This window comes from Pteronotus mesoamericanus, unplaced genomic scaffold (assembly GCF_021234165.1).
Source record: "Pteronotus mesoamericanus isolate MK-2021 breed Mesoamerican mustached bat unplaced genomic scaffold, CSHL_Meso_final contig_24, whole genome shotgun sequence".
NCBI lineage: Eukaryota > Metazoa > Chordata > Mammalia > Chiroptera > Mormoopidae > Pteronotus > Pteronotus mesoamericanus.
Genome location: NW_026555100.1, coordinates 27,719,667 through 27,727,191, shown reverse-complemented (window position 1 = coordinate 27,727,191; position 7,525 = coordinate 27,719,667). Strand labels below are relative to the sequence as shown.

General features: G+C 48.6%; 1 pseudogene; it reads right to left on the bottom strand.

The window, feature by feature from the left end:
- Positions 1-3,260: 3,260 nt before the first annotated feature.
- On the bottom strand, positions 3,261-4,678 carry LOC129069760 (receptor tyrosine-protein kinase erbB-2-like; annotated as a pseudogene).
- Positions 4,679-7,525: the final 2,847 nt, after the last annotated feature.

Here is a 7,525-nt window from a genome sequence, read left to right as displayed (position 1 = left end):
CTGTCGGTTACAGGAGGGCAAGAGTAGAAGGCATGGGGGGTGCTTGACTGAGGCCAACCTCTGTAGAGGTTTACAGGTTTCCTTCCCTTGGTAGGGGAGCAGGGACCTTGTCCTGGGGTGATATTGCAGAGAAAGTTGCTTTGGTCTCTGAGTCATTTTCAGACACACAATGTGTCCTGGAAAAGCTGGGGCTTCTAGAAGACTCCCAACCAGCCCACTAGCAGCAAAGTGGTAGAGCTACAGACTACAATGTTGAACTTGCTGTGATGGGGACAGAGGCGCCAGAGGACTTTAGTCCCTGGGAGTTATGTTAACCTTTGGTCTTGAGGGAATTAGCATCTTGTAACTCTGTATTTAAATATTATATTAAAAGATTGAAGGCAACTTTTCTAGGTCTATTATGCAATGTGATACGAGCCCAACATGCCTAAATTGGATTTGGGAGAAATTTTACTATAAGGAGGCAAAAAGCAACTAATCCTATTGTTCCTTTTGCTTTTCCTTCTCTCTTGGGCAGATGTCCCCTTATCTTCCATGTCAAAGCTGGTGTCACCTCCTCAGAGCGGTCTTCTCGATGACTAATCGCGAATAGGTATTTTTTCTTTTTTTTAAATTTTATTTATTCATTTTTAGAGAGAGGGGAAGGGAAGGAGAAAGAGAGGGAGAGAAACATTAGTGTATGGTTGTCTTTCCCATGCCCCCTACTGGGGACCTGGCCTGCAACCCAGACATGTGCCCTGACTGGGAATCGAACTGACAACCCTGTTCCTCAGCACTCAATCCACTGAGCCACACCAGCCAGGGCTCGCATAGATATTTCTTGATAGTGTCCCTCGTTCATTATTTCATCAGATGTTGCTGAGTGCCTGTGAATTTCCTGGATTTCCCAATTCATGTCCTCGTGAAGCTTATATTTACTGAGCATTTATTAATGTGCCAAGCACCATACTAAGAGTTTTACTTATATTTTCTTATTTAATCCTATAGTGTGGGTACTATTATCAAGAAGGAAGCTGAGGCACAGTGAGGTTAAGTAACCTGCCTAAAGGCACACAGCAAGGGGTGGGGCTAGGATGTGAACCCAAGGTACAGAGCAAGGACATTTCCTCTCATAGTACCCTGTTCGTTTCCTTCATCCCACGTTTCACAATTACAATTTTGTCTGTAACAAGATGTTAAGTGAGACCTTTCCTGCTGTCTTGGAACAGCTGCCAAGGCCCAAAGGTGACGAAAAAGGTGCTAAGCACTCCATGTTTCTAAAGAAAGCTCCCAACCAACAGTTGAAGAGGCAAAACCGGTTCTAATGCCATCAACCCTGCCCCCATTCCAGGTCTGTGAGGAGAAGGCTGAGCTGGAGCAGGGGGCGGGAGGTCCGCAGTCAGCTTGGGGGAGGAGCAGAGCTCCTGAGAGAGTTTCTCCCTGAGGCAGGGAAAGGAGAGTGGGGGTGGGGTGGAGGAGGGACGGGCTTTGGGAACCACTAGTATCGTATTTCCTGGCCGGACATCTGCTTGGGCAGCAGTCCTGCTGTCTGAGCTGTTGTCTATTTGTGTCCCAGGGGGAATAAAAGACATCGGAGAGAGAAGGCAGGGCTGCCAGAAAGGATGGCAATGGGGCAAAGTCTCTCCCACAGCCTGGCCGGGCAGGAGACTTGATTTTCCCATGGGTTCAGAGGACACGGAGGGAGGTGTTGGGCCTGAGCTGAGGCGCTGGCTCCCACGCCGACGGCCACCATCTGGATGAGGGGTCTCCAGCCACAGGAGGCTATGAAGTGGGCTATAGGGAGCGGAGAGGAAGAGCCCAAACCCTGCTGTTGCGCCACGCCACGCCCCTCCAGCAGCAAGGCGGAAGGTTTTGGATCAGATACGAGAGGGGGGTTTACATTGGCCTGGACTAAATTTCAATAGCTGAACGTGACAGGAAGTAATGGAATCTGTCTGAGATATTTTAAGGGGAGCAAAGAAGGAGAGAGATCATTTGACACAGCACAGTTGAAAACTGTTTGGAAAAATTAGAACTATGTCATGTTTATTCTGTGTTGCTTTGGAACTTCTTGGTGAACTGGTACTTGTATTTTAATTTTCTGTTTACTTATGCACCATCTCCCCTAACTAGACTGTAAGCTCTGAGTTACTGCTGTTTTAGTTACTGACACAATACCCAGAATGGCAAAATAAATATTTGTTGAAGTGATAAGTGACAGACATCACTGCAGGCATTGTTTAATTGGTTATTAATCTTTGCATTCCATATGTCTGATCAGACACCTCCTCCCCCACCCCTCCATAGATTCCCTGGAATCTTAGCTGCCAAGGGGTTGTTAGTAACAGGACCTCAGGGCAAGGGTTGAGAACATGTGCCTTATAGTCACATAGACCTGGGTTCAAAATTCAGCATGCACAGCCAAGTCACATAACGTCAGCGTTCCCCTTCCCTCATCTATAAAATGCCCCATCATATTGACAACTCAGGATTGTTGTGAAATTTAAATGAGATCATGCATGTAAAGCACTTACCATAGTACCTGGAACAGAGCAAATTTTTAATATAGTGGCTCTGATTATTAGGGGTATGCAAATGATGTTTTAAGATATATATGGCTTGATCCATAGGCAACTTCCCCCGTCCCCCCAAAAATATATTTGCAGATGGAGAAAATAGGTGTGGGGAAGGGACATCCCTCCCCCAACCGCAGGGATCACCTCCCTTCCATAGTGTCTACTCTCCCCTGGAGTCTTTATTTCATCTCTCTTTTTTTTTTTTTTAAACACAAAAAATATAAGTAAACACAGCCACGAACAAAGCACTCTCTACAGGACTGGGGCTGGGCACTGTTGCTGCTCCCTTCTTTCTGAGGGCAGAGCTAGGACCCAGGGACGGTCCCTGAATGGATGGCTTTACTCCCTTCTGGCCTCTTCCCCTCCTAGGCCCAGCTTCCCCAAGTCCGTCAGTGCCAGGCATCTGCAAGGAGAGAGCAGGTGGGCTGCTTCCCCGGGTGAGGAGACTGCAGCTGTGGCGCCCATTGCACCCTAGAGTCTGCTGGGGCAGGGCTTCAAATCAATGGAGGCTTCCTTCCCAGGGCTGCTTTCTCTTCCAGCCAGGCTGCTCCCCTCTCAGCCACCTGGGAACTGGAAAGAATGGAGTTTGTGGCATGACAGGCTCCACTGGGTGTGGCCCAAGGGACCTCTCCCCAAGTCCTCCCTGCACAGGCCAGAAGTCAGGCCTTCCCCACTCCCTGAGGGGTCAGCAGGGCCCAAGCTGACTTAGCCTTTTGGCTCACGTGGCACGCCCAGGCCCAGGTACTCGGGGTTCTCTGCCATAGGGGTCCCTTCAAACATGCTGGGTGGAGAGCCCTGCTCTGATGGGTCCTGGTTATCAGAGGCTGGGCTGAAGGCTGGAAAGGGGTGGGGCTGAGAGGCAGCCCTACTGTTGGGTGCCAAGTATCCTTGGCTCTCCACAGCACCCCCAAAGGCAAAAATATCTTTGACAACCCCGTTCTTTCCAGGGGAGAGAGCGTTGGGGCTTTTGAGAGTGGCACCGGCAGGTTGCGGAGGAGGCAGAGGGCCCTTTAGGGGTGAGGGGGCTCTGGGAGAACCTCTGCCTGGTTCATGTTGGCTGGGGGCAGCAGGTCAGGTGGCATCAGCCTTAGGGGACAGGAGTAATGTGGTGTCCTCACTGTACTGCTCTAGAGGGCTGGGGGTCATGTGGGGGAGGCTCTGCAGCCCATTGACCACGTTCATGCCCAGGTCTCCATCAAACACCTCAGAGTCTGCCCTTTCTGAGGGTGCTGGCGAGGATCCTCCTTGGAGGGTCTCCAGCATCAGCTCACCACCGCCACTCCTGGTGGATGAGCTACGGTGCCTCCAGCGGTCTGTGTCTCCAGCACCCAAGGCGGAGCTAGGGTTGAAGAAGCCTTGCTGGGGTACCAGGTACTCCTCAGCATCCACTTGGCTCCCCATGTCGTCATCCTCCAGTAATGATGGGTAGAAGGTGTTTTCCACGGGGCCCCAGTCCTTATTCTGGATGACCATAAAGCATCGGGGGTCCCTGGCCATACAGGAGGACTTAGCCACCAACTCCTGGAGCCAAGGCCAACATTCAGAGTCAACTATCCAACATGTGACCATGACCCTGTAGACATCGATGTTGCAGATGGGGGGCTGAGGCAGCCATTCTCCCTTCTCCAGCAGGTCAGGGATATCCCAGGCTGGAATCCCATCACTGGGTTGGCTCCAGAAGTCATCAGCCCCTATGCAGACACATCATAACTCCACATATCACCCTGGTTGGTGGACCATCGGCAGAGAATGGACTCCCGAGCCATCCACTTTTGGGCAGCTTGCCCCCAGCCGCGTTGTGCTCCATCTCACCAATGTCGAGCAGCTGAGCCAGCCCAAAGTCTGTGATCTTGACGTCACTGGAACTCTTGACCAGCATGTTCCGAGCAACCAGCTCCTTGTGCACGAGTCACACGTCCTCCAAGTAGCTCATTCCCTCAGCACTGTGCACAGATAAATTCAGCACGTCCACATTGTTCTTGGATGTGGTCGAGGAGACAGCCATAGGTCATAAGCTGTCATAAACTGTGTCATCAGCTGTACTGTGGAGGTCAGGCAGATGCGCAGGAGGTGCAACACATATGAGGAGCCCACACCAGCACATATGCTTCATCCAAGATCATAGGCAACTTTTTCTGAGTAGCATGACGTGAAGCTTATAGTATAACGCTAAGAACTTTGAGAATGTGGGTTGGGGGTGGTTCATAATTCTGTGTATGGGACTGATGAGGAAGGACTTCCAGGACCTTTAGGGTATGTGATATAGAAATCAGGTGAGGGTTCCATATGGGACAGGGTTTTGCAAACCACGAAGTGAGGAACCATGTGAGGACTTAGGCACTTACGGCCAGAACACTGCAGGAGTTAGTAATGGGCCTTGGCAGGCTGGGGTCTTATTGTTTATTTACAGACATGCCTTGGGGGGTTAGAGTGGGGAGGGAGAGAAAAGAATGTGTTTCTTGTGGGAGTGTGTGTGTGTATGCGAGTGAGCGAGAAAGAGAGAGAGAGAGAGAGAGAGAGAGAGAGAAAGTTCCAGGTTCAGCTTTATCACAAATGTCCTGCCTTCTCCCTTCCCCCCTTCTCCACTCCCTTATCTCCCAGCTGTCTTAGTACCAACTCCACTGGTCATTCCTGTCAGGACACCTTGTCTGTCCTTGAGCTGTCACTCAGTACTTCTGGGTATTGCCTTAGCCAGGGGAAGCCGAGTCCTGGCACAGGACTCATTGAAAATAACTTCCTGTGAAAGCTGGGCTTGTTCACTTCAAAGCGTGAGGCAGGCTAATGGGAAGGGATGAGCCAGTCCCCCCCCCCCCCCCACCTCCACTCCCCTGCAAGTCTTCTTTCTCTTGGAAACTGCCCTTCACCTTCCTGGGATGACCCTTGTCCTTAATGAAATGGGAGAAACAGAATGTCAAGCCTTGTTTCCTTTCCAAAAGAAAAGAAGAACATGCTACAGTGCATTTTAAATGCTGTCTGGCAAGTTTGCAGTGGGCTAGGGGGAGGGGAGGAGGCTGATTTGCCTTTCTTTGCTAGATATCTGGGAACCTAGCCCACTCGTACTTTCTACATGGAAGTTGAAGGGTAATGCATCATTGTGGGAGAGAGACTGCACTTTCTTCAAATAGAAACCTTGCCTGTTCTTAGGGTCTTCTTCATTTACAAGGTCATTTGTATTCAATAAACATTTTAGAATTTAAAGGGATACAAATTGGGCAGGAGCCACCAGGGAAGTTTTAGGTAAGACTCCTGCTCAAATCCAGGGCCTACGACCAGGATAGCTGGAAAAGAAAAGGAAGGCTGTAAGTGTTGGGAGCTGTAAGGAGTTGAATGAGTGGGATGCTTAGGAATGGCTTCTTGAGTAGCGACATGGTGGGTGGAATTTGGACAGACAAGAGAGGAAAAGAGATGGTGTTCTGGAAGAGCGAAGAGCAAAAGCAAAGGCAGGAAGTGGTGATGACTATGGTGAGGTGGGAAAGCAGAGAGAGAACCTTGCGTGGCCATGGTGCTGGGGGCTCCAGTGAGGTGAGACAGAAGAAAATAATGGGAGTGAGGAAAGTAGCCTACTTTTCTCTAGCTAATAGGGAGACAGACTGAAGTTTGTCTTTATCTGGAAGCAATGCAGTGAGAGCAGAGGGTTAGAAAGTTCAAGCAGGATGGCTCAGGGACTGAGAGATGGGAGGCAGAGTTTAGCTGGGGTGGGTGGGATCAATATAGCCACCCAGGTGTGAAGGAACAAAAATCTAGGCTGTGGTGGGCAGTGGGCCTTATTAGATATGAGGGGAGTAAGGCAGCCCAGCCCAAACGCCCCTGAGTGAGCTGCTTTTGTGCCCTCTGAACGCAGAATGAGAAGAGGTTCTTGGCTGGCCGAGACTGCGCATAGTCATCCAGTTAATGAGAAGTGGCTCGCTGCTTACACGAACAGCTCATAGGACAGTGCTGGGTACACAGATGCTCTTAGTGCTTCCTAATCAACTCAAAGGAAGGGTGTAACACCTGTGGCTGTTTTTTTCTGGTTGTTTGTTTTGTGGTTGGTGGTGATGGCCAAGAACTGAAGGTCAGTGCGCATGCTTTTTATTTAGCTTAGTAAGTTTTTGATTCTTCATGGGAAATCAAATTCTTAGAATTTCAGTGCTAACTCTTTCATTAGACAAGAGTCATATGTTTATCCATTTTTTTCCAAGAGCCTGTAACTGAACAGTGATGACTTCTGAGCAGTCAAATGGTGAATGAAGAACTCGCACTAAAGTTTATTATAAAGAGTCATCTTCCTTAAGGAGTTTCTAACTCAGAGCCTGTTTACTATTCCTTTGCACACAATTCTAATTAAATTACCTTCCTGTTTCCTAGCCTACAGAACACTGGAGGGTTAGAAAGTGTTTGTGTATGTCAAAAAAAAAGTGTGTGTGTTTATAATTGTGTGTGTGGCAGTGGGTGGTAGTGGCGTAGTCACGCTGGCAACAGCGAAATAACGTAGTTAATAGTCAGCTAGGAAGGGACAAGATGAGACCATTTTAAAAACTCAAGAAGCACAGCAGCCTGGGTCTATTGAGTGTCCAACGATCTGAATAATACACGAGGGCATTTCTGCATGGCGTGATCCCTGAGTTTCACAGTGATAACTTTGAATTATTAAGAGAATGATAACCTATATTTCAGATGTTCTGCCTAAGGATATTGGGAAGGACATAACACTTTTCAGAAAGATTTACATCTTTATGAGGGATAATAAATTCGAATGTCTTCAAGAGCCAGCAGGTAATGTACATTAGTGAAATGGACTATATATGCACAATTGAAGATGTGATGCATTCAAATACATGGAAATTCAATAAGAAAAATACGGTCAGTGCCAATTAAAACACACATGACAGCTGGATTAGGCTGACAGTGTGAAATTTCTTATCTAAGTGGTTATATGGTGCTGGAAAGTTTTTGGAAAGTCCTGAATGAGAAAGAGTTTGCTTCTGAGA